The following is a 14,123-nucleotide window of genomic DNA, read 5'->3' as shown; positions in this document are numbered from 1 at the left end:
CCTGAAGAACAAGTAGACGACCTGGAACAATTTTCTCCGCCAGAAGAGGACGACGAAATGGAGGGAGTCTCCTTTAAAAGAAGTTTGGACCATTCAACCCACCGACAAAGAGGGCGATTTTACACTAGTTCGCCAAAGCAAACGACTCAACGCTTCTCCTAAGCAGAACAACTCTCGGAAGCGACAACGTCCAGAAGAACTGAAAACTTCCAACCGATATGCGGCTATTGCGACGGAAGATACTACGGTTGCTCCAAAACGTATGGACCAGACCAGTGACGTCAATCTCGAAGAGTATAAAGAGGGGACAGATGGCTCTGGCCAGAACTCACTACGCAAAGTCCCGCCCTTTGCTACTTACCATACCAAGAACTACATGGAACTCAACAAGGCACTGAAAGCGAATATTGACGGCAGTCTTAAGCCCATCTACCAACGAGACAGATCAAATATCACTTTGACTCCTATGAAGATCAACGACGGGCCATCAATTTCTTTGTGTCGAATGACATCCACTTTTTTTACACATCAGGCTGCAGTGGACAACGACTTTAAAGTGGTTGTCAGACGTCTACGTGCCGAAATTACAGAGGAAGAACTGAAAGATGCATTGATAGAGAAGAGTTTCATAGTCATCAACGTCCACCAGTTTAAAAATCGAGATGACAACACCAAGGAATTACAACCTCAAGCTAATTATTGTGTCACATTGACAGCCCACAAGGAAAACTACAAGATTTACGACAGCAAATATCTTCTATATACTAAAGTCGTTATTGAAACCTACAACAGACAGGAAGGACCTGCTCTACATCAACATTTATACTCCGCAAGCCACCCAACGGTGTGTGACGGAGGGCACTTTACGTGCCACTGTCATTACCTCCCTTTCCTGTTCCAGTCGCGTATGGTTCGCGGGAAGAACGACTGCCGGAAAGCCTCCGTGCGCTCTCGAATCTCTCTAATTTTACATTCGTGACCTCCTTGGGAGGTATAAGTAGGCGGAAGCAGTATATTCGATACCTCATCCAGAAACGCATCCTCTCGAAACCTGGACAGCAAGCTACACCGCGATGCAGAGCGCCTCTCTTGCCTGTTCAATGTCGCCACTGCCAGCGATTCGAACATACAGCTAATTATTGCATCTGGAGGGCAACACAGATCTTCAGCATGTACTCATCCCGGAGGAGCTCTACCGAAATGTGCGAACTGTGAAAAGGACCATTCTGCCACATGGCGTGGCTGCCAGAAGTACCAGGAACTTCTCAGGAAATACAGACAACAGTCTTCCCCGCCGCCGTCTCAACGGAGGACTCGTGTAATACGGAACTCCAACCTGACGCCACACCCACCGCCACACCGCCAGCAGACACCACAAGAACAGCCGGCGGCGACACGGCAGCCAGTAACACAGCCTCCTCCTGAAGCACGCCCACCTCGACAGCACCGCCAGAATTATTCATACGCCCACGCAGCATCACCACGACGACCGGAACCGGAAACGTACGTCTCACCAGCACATTTGATGGAATCCATAGCTCCAGCGCTCTCTGATGTCGCCAAACTTGTCACCGCCGTGCAGCAACAACTAGTGGGGATACTTTCTTTAATATAAAGTGTATTGAAGGACTTTGCAACACCTTAAGACGGATCGCCATGAGACCACGAGAATCCTGAAGATCTGTATATGGAACGCCAGCGGAATGAAAAACAAGAAAACAGAATTCACTGAATTTTTACAACATCACAAAATCGACATCGCACTTGTATCGGAGAAGCACCTTCCTCCAACAACTGAGCTCAGATTTCGTAACATGTTCGTCTATAGAACGGACAGACAAGGCCAACGAGGTGGAGGGACCACAGTTCTGCTTAAAAGAGAACTGCGACACCGTCATGAAACACTACCACACCTCCAACATCTGGAGGCAACAGCAGTAACGGTTCGATCGACGGCAGGCAACATCACTTTCATCGCTGTGTACAACAGTCCCGGTAAAAACCTGGTGACAGACGACCTACGGTGTATCTTCAACAATGGTGACAAAATCTTCCTTGGAGGTGACCTTAAGAGCAAGCACGTCGCGTGGAATTCCCGGTGTACGAACCGTCGTGGACGAAATTTGATTCCCATGGAAGAAGAACTGGGCATCACAGTCCATGGTCCACGAGAGCCCACACGGATTCCTTACTACTATCGCCAAGAAACGGACGTCGTCGATATTGCTCTCATTAAACACATTGAGACGAACCTCCAGCTCTGCACCGTCGACGATCTTTCGTCTGCCCACCGACCTGTTGTAGCATAGTGGAAAACGCAACGGCCAACCTCCCGCCCCCCAACACACAAACTCTGAACTGGGGTCACTTTTGGACATATCTTGACAACAATATCCGCCCGACGCAGGACATTTCAGCACCGGAAGCCATCTACATCGCCGTAAACCCTTGACGGAGAAGATAAAGGTAGCCAAATGGAGGGCAACTACTCACACGGTCTACCTGTAGTAGCTTTTGACGAGTTCCCGCCTATACTCCAAGAACTGAAGACACAGAGAAACAGGAGCAGGCGACGTTGCTTCGCTATAGAAACCCGATAGATCGACGAGAAACACACGTCTTAACACGAGAACTGCCCAGAGAAGTGGCCGAGTGGTGACAGCAGATCTGGAAAGATAAGATGGACGAATTCTTACTACGTACCAAGAACGAATGGCAGGCAGTCAAGAACATACGACACCAGCGGCCACCTAAACGAGCCATCAGAGGACCAGATGACCTCCTCTACGACGAACTCGCCCAGGCGGAGCTGTGTACTACGACTTACCAAGAACAGATGTCTACACCAGTGACCCGCGTGAACTGCGTCCGCTTGCAAGAACAGGAAGCCGTCGTTACAGCAGAAAGGACTGCTTTTCGTACTGAGCCTGTGCAGAGCTGCCCACAACTCACCACACCAGCAGAGATCCGTAAAATTATCCGGAAGACTCGGAATAATGGGCCAGGCAACGACTCCATAAGCAACACGAATTTGAAACAGTTGCCCAGGAAGCCAACTGTGCACCTTACCCGAATTTTCAACAGCTGTCTTCTGCAGGGATATTTTCCTACGGCATGGAAGACGGGTCAAGTAGTTCCAATAAAGACATAGCAGAACCCAAAAGTTACCGGCCAATTAACCTCTTGCGATCCTTGGCAAGTTGATCGAGAGAGTTCTGTTGAAGAGGCTCCATGACACGTTTACAGCGCATGATGTTATACGACCCGTACAATTCGTTTTCAAGAACAAGTTATCTGCCGAATTCAACTTCTACGGATCACCGAACGGATGCAAGAAGGATACCACAAGCAGCACTTCGCGATTTGTGTATTCCTAGACATCGAAAAAGCTTACGATAAGGTGTGGCGGTCCGACCTTATCGTCAAACTGTATCGCACTATCCCTATTACGAATTGCTACATTGGACTCAGGCAGCTTTCTGCAGGACAGGAAACTATACGTCCGAGTCGACGATAAAAACTCCGAAATGAAACTGATCTCCTCAGGAATTCCGCAGGGCTCTGTCCTTTCGCCTCTGCTTTTCAACTTATATATAAATGACATCCCAACAGTCCCCTTTGTTACGGCGAGTTTCTATGCGGACGATACGGCCTTTCTGACAGCTGGGCGACACTTGGACCAGCTAATCGCTAGGATGCAACGGCAACTTGCTGTAATGGAACGCTGGGCGCTGCAAAATAAGATAACGATCAACGCGACGAAGACGGCAGCCGTTATGTTCACACGGAGGAAATCAGTTCTGAACGACAGACTCCAAATAGCTGATCAGTTCATCCCATGGTCTCCGGGAGTGAAATACCTCGGTGTCTACCTTGAAAAAAAATTACACTTTACGCAGCATATTGACGACAAGAAGACGGCAGCCCAGAAAATTGCCAGGTCATTGATTCCGTTCCTGAAGAGTCAGGATCTAAACCCTAAGACTAAACTCCATTTGCATAACGCAACGGTGGAACCCACTATGTTATATGGCTCCACGTCGTGGGGAACTACGTGCGTCTCCAACTCCAAACGCTGCAACACATTTGCTGTCGATGGATCACAGGAGCTCCATGGTGGACAAGAAACGTCAACATCCGCACCGCACTCCACGAGACCACTATACAAGAGAAGGTCCATGACAAGGCTCTATGACTTTTTGACAAAATCGATGCCCTCAGGGACGAAGTTCGACCATTAGCATCGGTAGGAACGGTAAACCCTGCAAGGTGGCACAAGTATCGAGTACCGATGTCAATAACGTTTCACCCCCCCCCCCCCCCAGGCAATCTGTCATAACACGAGGAACCAGTCACACATAACAGCCTAGGCATATCTCACCCTCCACAGCAAATAGACATCACCAAAGACAGCAGCATAAAGGACCCATTGAGTGCCCAAGCCTAATGTGTAATAAATAAAGTGTTTTCCTTTTATCCTTACATCCCATCTTAGAAGAATAAGTCATCAAGGATGATATCTTCAGCCCACACTACAAAGTACACAATTTTTTTAAAAATCAGTGTGAGTTGGGAAAAAAAATTACGGGTGAGTTGGCAGGAGGAGGCGGCTGGTTCCTCCTGGGCGGACTCATTGCGGATTGCGGGCAAAGTTGTATAGCTACAGGCACTCAATGGACCTTGGGAGAGATACAGTGTTTATCCACATTTCATGGTAGGGTTTGCGTAAAGAGATGTCTTGCAAGTGTGACCTGCGGTGGGGATTGTTGAATTTTGTACTGAAAGTAGCATGCTCGGTTTCCACAGACAGCAAGTAATTAAGGCTGTATGCCTGAACGTGTGTTCTATGCCTACGTTTCTGCTGCATTACGCGTGCCTGCATTTCTAGATATGCAGTCTGTTGTTCATACTGGTAGTGACAAATCAGTATTCTGTGCACATTTCGTTGCTAACGGTTGTGATTACATCACACAGTTGATTCTCTTAGGAGCCGTAATTCGTATGTTAGATCGAGCCGTTTCTATCGTCGCCATAAAACATCGGATTATACTCTGCTGGCCACCAAAAATGAAAGACGCATCCAGATCAGATGAAATTTTCAACATGCGTTTGTGGAGATGAAAGGTACACATTACTGGCATTTCGGAGCAGATGCATATCACAGGCGCCAGTAGCGATACAGAAAGAGGCAACAGACGTGTTTGTGAACGTACTGGAATTGCTCTTTCGTGTGGTTGTTTTGTACAAACTGATTCGTTGTGCCTTGTAGAAAACAGCGAGCGTCTTTTGAGCATGTTTCGGAGTTCGACCGGAGAAGAATAATTGTCTATAGGGATTTCGGCTTATGTTTCAGAGAATCTGGTGACAGTATCGGACGGAACCAAGCAACTATGAGGTGGATCAGTAGTAGATGGATGCAGGAGGAAACTACGGACCGTCGGGGCCTATTGCACTCACATCGTGGCTCCACTAGAAATAATTATAAGCCTGTTGTGCCCTTGACAGTGGTGGATCGCTCTGCCGCATCACTAACTAGATCACAAAATATTCGCCCTGTTGTGCAACAAGGAGTGTTCGCGACGACATTTGCAGCAGTGCGGACTATCCGCAAGGGGTTCTTTGCTGTGTTTACCACAGACTCAACGTCACAGGCGTTTGTGCCGGAAATTGTGCGATGAAAGGCGCACTGGACAATCAAATGGAAGTCATAGGTTTTACCGATGAATCCGGGTTGTACCTGCACCAGCACAATGCCTCTGGACACACAGTAGTGAGACACTGTTGATCTGTTGCTTTATGCGTTATCATATTGGCGACGGCCACATAGCAACAGGATAATGCACGACTACACTTGGTACGCAATGTTCAAGAAATTTCGTCCCCCATCTGATTGCATTGCTGCCTTGGGCTTCCTGTCCTCCCGATCTCTCGCTTATTGAAAGCGTTTGGTCGATGATTGGAGAACGACTTGTCTGGGATACACCCACCTACTACTGTAACAGCTGTGGAAGCAGCATGGACTGATACACCCCAAAACCTCATCGAGATGTGTAGCAGCGGCTATAGCCAACAATGGTGGTAACACTAGATACTGATTTCATCATCTTCCTTACTTCACATGGGGCTGTATTTTGAATCATGTGGTCACCATCTTCGAAATCAGTTTGGCTGTGATATCTCCGGTCCTTCTAGTGTTGAGTTTTAGACGTCCAACGGTGTATGTATGTCATATGCCATGCCTGCAGGGATGGGTACTGAATGAGGTATTTATGTGGTATGTAAGCAGAGTGATCTTAAAGGTTCGCACTACAGAGACAAATATTCTAATATAGGTGTATATAGAAAATGGTATTTAAGTATGCTTAAGGGGCATTCTTCTGTTTAAAAAAAATAGGGTGCTGGTTGTTTTACTCGACGTTTAAGCTAATTTTACTTCCAGGAGTGTCTGAGACTCGTGTGAAGTTCTAATGGCACGTAATTGACTAAATAATGTTTGACTTGTTTGTTACTGTTTTAAAAATAAGTTATCTGGAGGAAAGACTCAGAGTGCTGTCGCTGTAATTTTCTCGCAACTTGGTAAAATCCTATGTGTAGCTGCCCTTAGTGATACTGGTTTCCTGCCACTAATTATGACTGTTTTCAGATTACCTTATGAAATGTCTGATATATGTAACTTTCGTTGATATGCATTGAATATTGTCATTAGTACTGTTCCGGCACCATTTGCTTCTGTATGCTGCGTGGCGTTTGTTTACGTAGCTGGTCTGAAGCAACTGTGGTGCCTGGGTTCTCAGACAAGTTGCGGACGAAAGGAATTCACTAATCCTTTTCAAGTGTTGGTAATTTAATGTAATCTTAAGGGCTTTTAACGCTACATAGTAGTGACAGTACGTGAGATCCTTTCATTGCCCGGAGTGCGAGGGTTGGACGTAAATTGTAAAACAATTCTTTAATTACTATTTCATCCCTAAAAAAATGTGCCTCTTATGGTGAGTTGTATAAATGATTAGTATGGTTTTTACGGTTCTTCTGGTCAAGCTGTATGATGTAAATTTTAGTAGGGTAAATTTTATGTTTGATAGTTTTGTGGCTAAAAAATTCCACGCAAATTTAAATTTTAAAAGGAAGTAGTTCTATTTAAATATCTTCAACATTTCGCGACCCTGTCAGCAACTATATAAATATTAATTTTAATTTTACGAGGTATTTTATTTTTTGTTTTTTATTTTTTTAAAGTAAGTAGCGTTTTGCCACACCGGGTACCTACATCTGTTGTCTATGCACTGACGCCATTACAGTCTTATTTTTCCTTGTTTACGTTGTGTACTGAGTGTTTAAGATGCCTCCGATGATCGTGAGTCCCGCCGACTGTGAAGTACGGGCTGTTATAAGATTTATTAGTGCTAAAGGCCTAAAAGCGATCCATATTCATCGTGAGATCTGTGTAGTTTACGGAGAAAACATTATGACTGATGGAATGATAAGAAAGCGGGTGACAGAATTTAAAGATGGCTGTACAAATGCGCATGATGAACAACGGAGTGGGCGTCCTTCGGTCGTTGATGAAAGTTTGGTCCAGGAAGTGGACAATAAGCTGAGAGAAAACAGACGCTTTACGATTTCCTCCTTGCGGGATGACTTTCCTAATATTTCTCATAGTGTTTTGTATGGCATTGTGAACGAGCACTTGAGTTACCGAAAATTTTGCTCACGTTGGGTAACCAATGTTGAGGGATGTGCACAAAACCAAACGTTTAGACAGTGCATTGACTTTCCTTGAGCAGTACCACAACGACGGTGATGATTTATTAAGCCAAATTGTTACGGGCGATGAAACATGGGTGGCTTATGTCATACCAGAAGCAAAGCAGCAGTCCATGGAATGGCGGCATTGAGATTCACCCAGAAAAGTGAAGTTTAAGCAAACAATTTCTGCCCGGAAAATCAAGTGCACAGTTGGGACAGAAAAGGAGTATTGCATGTGGAATTTCTGCCTCGTAATGAGAAAATCAATGCAGCAGCTTACTGTAAGACATTGCACAAAATGCGCCGTTCAATTCAGAACAAAAGCCGCGGCAAGTTGAACAAGGGAATCGTTTTGCTGCAACACAATGCCCGTCCGCATGTGGCGAATCAAACCAAAGATCTCATTACATCTTTTCGGTGGGAAACTCTAGATCATCCTCCGTACAGCCCCAATCTTGTGCCCAGTGACAACCATCTGTTGCTGACTTGAAGAAACACCTGGGCGGTCAGCGTCTTCAAGACGATGACGAAGTCAAAACAGTGGTGATGCAGTGGTTAACAAGTCAGGCGGCAGACTTCTATGAGGAGGATATTCAAAAACTGGTACAACGTTATGACAAGTGCCTCAATATTGACTCAAATTACGTAGAAAAGTAGATTAAGGTAATGACTTACATGTAAAAATAAAATCATTGATGTATCTTAGCACGTCTTTTTTAAATTTCAAAACTGTACTTACTAAAAAAACACACCTCGCAATAATCAACAGCCTCAGTTGCACCATTTACCTAGAATTTACCTAGGTTTCAGTTACGATAACCCAAACTTCTTCAGTACAACAGCAACTACCGTTTGTCCGTAGTGGACATCGTCAAGCTAAAACTACAAGTCCATAAATCATCGTCAGACTAAACTTTATCCGGAACTGCCTCGGTCCCACTTCGTGACCGCGATGCGGCAGCAACAAGTGCTGTACTGGAACCAGTACAGCACTGAGGCTGTTGATTATTAAAATTAAAATTAAAATTAATAGTTCTATCCCCCCCCCCCCCCCCCCCCCCCATGAAGCATGATGGACCTTGCCGCTGGTGGGGACGCTTGCGTGCCTCAGCGACTTAGATAGCCGTACCGTAGGTGCAACCACAAAGGAGGAGTATCTGTTCGGAAGCCAGACAAACGTGTGGTTCCTGATGAGGGGCAGCAGCATTTTCAGTAGTTGCAGGGGCAACAGTATGGATGATTGACTGATCTGGCCCTGTAACACTAACCAAAACGGCCTTGCTGTTGTGGTACTGCGAACGGCTGTAATTTTTCCCGAGGGCATGCAGCTTTACTGTATGATTAAATGATGATGGCGTCCTCTTGAATAAAATATTCCGGAGGTAAAATAGTCCCCCATTTGGAACTCTGGGCGAGGACTACTCATGAGGACGTTATCAGGAGAAATAAAACGCGTTCTACAGATCGGAGGGTGAAATGTCAGATCCCTTAATTGGGCAGGTAGATTAGAATATTTGAGAAGGGAAATAGATAGTTTAACGTTAGATATAGCGGGAATTAGTGACGTTCGGAGGCAGGAGAAACAAGACTTTTGGTCAGGTGAATACAGGGTTATAAATACAAAATCAAATACGCGTAATGGAGGAGTCGGTTTAATAATGAACAACAAAATAGGAGAGCAGGTAAGTTAATACAATCAGCATAGTGAAAGCATTATTGCGGCCAAGATATAAAGGAAGCCCACATCTGCTACAGTAGTACAATTTTATATGCCAACTAGCTCTTCAGATGATGAAGAAATTGATGAAATGTATGATGAGATAAAAGAAATTATTCAGGTAGTGGAGGAAGACGAAAATTTAATAATGAGTGACGAATTCGACAGTAGAAAAAGGGAGAGAAGGAAACAATAGGTAAATATGGATTTGGGCTAAGAAATGAATGGGAAAGCCGCATGGTAGAATTTTGCGCAGAGTATATCTTAATTATAGCTAATACTTGATTCAAGAATCATGAAAGAAGGTTGTATACATGGAAGAACCCTGGAGGCACTAGAAGGTTTCAGAAAGATTATATAATGGTAAGACAGAGATTTAGGGACCCGGTTTTAAACTGTAAGTCATTTCCAGGGGCAGATGTGGACTGACCACAATCAAGTGGTTATGAACTGTAGATTAAAACTGAAGAAACTGCAAAAATGTGGGAATTTAAGGAGATAGGACCTGGATAAACTGAAAGAACCAGAGGTTGTACAGAGTTTCAGGAAGAGCATAAGGGAACAATTGACAGGAATTAAGGAAAGAAATACAGTAGAAGAAGAATGGGTAGCTTTGAGGGATGAGGTAGTGAAGGCAGCAGAGGATCAAGTAGGTAAAAAGACGAGGGCTAGTAGAAATCCTTGGGTAACATAAGAGATACTGAATTTAATTGATGAAAGAAGAAAATACAAACTGCAGTAAGTGAAGCAGCAAGAAAGGTAGGAGTTTATAGAGAGTCTATACAGGGGCGATGTTCTTTAGGATAGTATTATCGAAATGGAAGAGGATGTAGATGAAGATGAAATATGAGATATGATACTACGTGAAAATTTTGACAGAGCGCTGAAAGACCTAAGTCGAAACAAGGCCCCGGGAGTAGACAACATTCCATTAGAACTACTGACAGCCTTTGGAGAGCCAGTCCTGATAAAACTCTAGCATCTGGTGAGCAAGAAGTATGAGAAAGGCGAAATTCCCTATTACTTCAAGAAGAATATAATAATTCCAATCCCAAAGAAAGCAGGTGTTGACAGATGTGAAAATTACCGAACTATCAGTTTAATAAGTCACTGCTGCAAAATACTAACGCGAATTCTTTACAGACGAATCGAAAAAGTGGTAGAAGCCAACCTCGGGAAAGATCAGTTTTGATTCAGTAGAAATGTTGGAACACGTGAGGCAATACTGACCCTGCAACTTATCTTAAAAGAAAGACTAAGGAAAGGCAAACCTACGTTTCTAGCATTTGTAGACTTAGAGAAAGCTTCTGACAAAGTTGACTGGAATACACTCTTTCAAATTCTGAAAGTGGCCGGGGTAAAATACAAAGAGCGAAAGGCTATTTACAATTTGTACAGAAACCAGATGGCACTTATAAGAGTCGAGGGACATGAAAGGGAAACAGCGATTGGGAAGGGAGTGAGACATGGTTGTATCCTCTCCCCGATGCTATTCAATCTGTATATTGAGGAAGCAGTAAAGGAAACAAAAGAAAAGTTTGTGTACGTATTAAAATCCACGCAGAAGAAATAAAAACTTTCAGGTTCGCCGATGACATTGTAATTCTGTCAGAGACAGCAAAGGACTTGGTAGAGCAGTTAAACGGAATTGACGGTGTCTTTAAATGAGGGTAGTAAGACTAATATCAACAAAAGCAAAACGAGGGTAATGGTATGTAGTCGAATTTATTCGGGTGATGCTGAGGGAATTAGATGAGTAAATAAGACACTCAGAGTAGTAACGAGCTTTACTATTTGGGGAGCAAAATAACTGATGATGGTCGCAGTAGAGATGATATGAAATGTAGACTGGCAATGGCAAGGAAAGCGTTTCAGAAGAAGAGAAATTTGTTAACATCGAGTATTGATTTAAGTGTCAGGAAGTCGTTTCTGAAAGTATTTGTATGGAGTGCAGCCATGTATGGAAATGAAACATGGACGACAAATTGTTTAGACGAGAAGAGAATAGAAGCTTTCGAAATGTGGTGGTACAGAAGAATTGTGAAGTTTAGATGGGTAGATCTCATTACTAATGAGAAGGTATTGAACAAAATAGGGGAGGAGTTTGTAGCACTACTTGACTAGAAGGAGAGATCGGTTGGTAGGACATGTCCTGAGGCATATAGGGATCACCAATTATGTATTGGAGGGCAACATGAATGGTGAAAATCGTAGACTGAGACCAAGAGATGAATACACTAAGCAGATTCAAAAGGATGTAGGTTCCACTAGGTACTGGGAGATGAAGAAGCTTGCACAGGATAGAGTAGCATAGAGAGCTGCATCAAACCAGTCTCAGGACTGAAGACCACAACAACAACAGTTCTATTTAGTTACGAGTTTCCTGAATTATAAGTTATCTGCTAATTATCCACTAGGACATATGATCCAGAGAAGGTGTACACAAAAAGCTAAATTGTGACTAATGATTATTTGCAATCACTGGTGAACGATTTAGTTGTAATAAAAATTTCTAACGCTGAATCCTTACTCCATATTACCTTCTAGGACACTACAGTGACTAATATTCAGTTTAATTTTTCTGCTTCCTAAGTTCCTAGAAAAGAGAATATCTAAGTGTAATTTTTCAATAGAGAGCTTTCTACCCTCTGCCAAGCACTTAAATGTGAATTGCAGAGTAGTCATGTAGATGTAGATCTCGGTGAAATCTTTAGAAAATAATCTAATTGTGTACGTGATGTAGCTGTAGCTCACTATAGGTTACGTGTAACCATTATTTGCACTGTAAAAGAAACGTCCGTGTTTAGAATACCTACGTACACTAGTACGTGCATCATATGCAGTCATTTGAACACAATGCATCCGCCCTATCATATGAGGATGTTACCACTAACTGTATAAACTTTACATTTAATCTTAATGCTTAGATTTCGAACGGAAAACGTTTACACACCCACTGAAATAAATATTACCAGAAAAATATCAAAAGTAGCCAGTTACTGTTCCCTAAGTGCACAAGACAATGTTCAGTTTCGGCCCTAATGATTACACTGACTTACCTGTGCGACGATGGGTAACTAAGCTTTACCTTATAACTGCATACCATGACTGCAAGCTGAAATAAAATTATTTAAATAAATCTTCTCATGTGCAATTGAGGAGCATTACACGCCAGCTTAATACTCGCAAACGTGAAAGAAAGGGAAAGGATGGGTGGGAAATAGTGACGTTTAGCCCCACGGGGCATTGTGGTAATGCTGTGAGAAAGTTGAAATCTTATGCCGGCCAAGTATTCGAACCAGGATTTACTACATTACCGCTGCCCTAACCGCTTTGGTCATCCGGCACGGTTCCTGACACTCAAATTTCCAATTCATCGCTCGCTACAATGGTCCATTCATCGTCCGTTAAACTCTCTATTCGCAAATCCTGAGTTCCGGAGGGCTTCTGATGATGCTTATGCACTCGCACTGAACAATTCGTCGAGGAGCCGTTACACTCTGCGTATGAGCTGTGTCCGTTCCGCTGGACATGGCCGACAGAACAGACACTGGTTAGTTACATACATAGTTTATACACATGTGGAAGTCAGACCGCCCGAAATGCAATGCGTGTCCGACTTGGTCTGCTTTAAAACTTTTAAATAGCAACTGGAAAGAGGAGGTTTAAGACCGAATAATTAGGTAACTGATTGACCTTCATTTTTGTATTCATTAACCAAACTGGAAAATGTTAATCAATATATCTGTATCATGTCACATTGTTCGCCTTCCATTACTAGCAAACAATATCACAAGGGATCGCTTCTTTTCTGTACGAAAGTCGGTGCATGTTGTTGATACTCTGTGGAAGTTCAACGTGTAAGATACTACGTGAGGAATGCCTGTGTCAAATTGCCACGTCCCAGTGGAGGCCTTTAATCTATCGATGAGCACCTGATACCTTTTACTGGTCATTATTCCTTGAAGTAATACGTACTAAACAAACCACGCCCAAGAGATTTAAAATATAGTTATTTACAATTTTTTTAGTCTCGAAATAAACAGCAAGTTTAAAAAGTTAGCTCTTCGACAGTACTTTAATATAACTCTGTTATTTAAAAAAAAATATATTCAGCATTTTAAAAGAATAGGGACAAAGTGTGATGTACTTCTTTCCTGAGTACATGCACTTACGAGATGTTGAAACAGCACCAAACAGTCAAACAATGCGAGTTACCAAAATTTACACAGCAAAGCTAAAAAGATTTTCTAAAGACGACATGTCACTTTTTGCAAAGCTAGCACACCAAAAAAATTACCTTCTTTAACATGTTCCAAGTTACAGCAACAGCATTCCGGAATTAGGCATCCTTGCTAGTACACACATCTACCTCAACCACCTCTCTCACGGACTGACTAATTGACAACAGCAAAATACTTTGGAATCCAGACAGTCTCCTTTACTAATATACTCTGGTAAACTGTCATGCGTGGCCAATAACAGAAACATACTTCTCATACTACACTTAGTTGACGAAAGTCATGGAGTACCTTTTACTATAGTGTCGGAACTCATTTTCCGAGCGTAGTGCAATACCTCGACGTGGTAAGAACTCAACAGGTCGTTGGAAGTCCCCTGCAATAATGTTCAGTCATACTGCCCCTACAGCCGTCCTTAA

This window comes from Schistocerca gregaria, chromosome 1, assembly GCF_023897955.1.
Source record: "Schistocerca gregaria isolate iqSchGreg1 chromosome 1, iqSchGreg1.2, whole genome shotgun sequence".
Classification (NCBI taxonomy): Eukaryota; Metazoa; Arthropoda; class Insecta; order Orthoptera; family Acrididae; genus Schistocerca; species Schistocerca gregaria.
The sequence above is the reverse complement of the archived record's forward strand: the minus strand, read 5'-3'. Positions refer to the sequence as shown.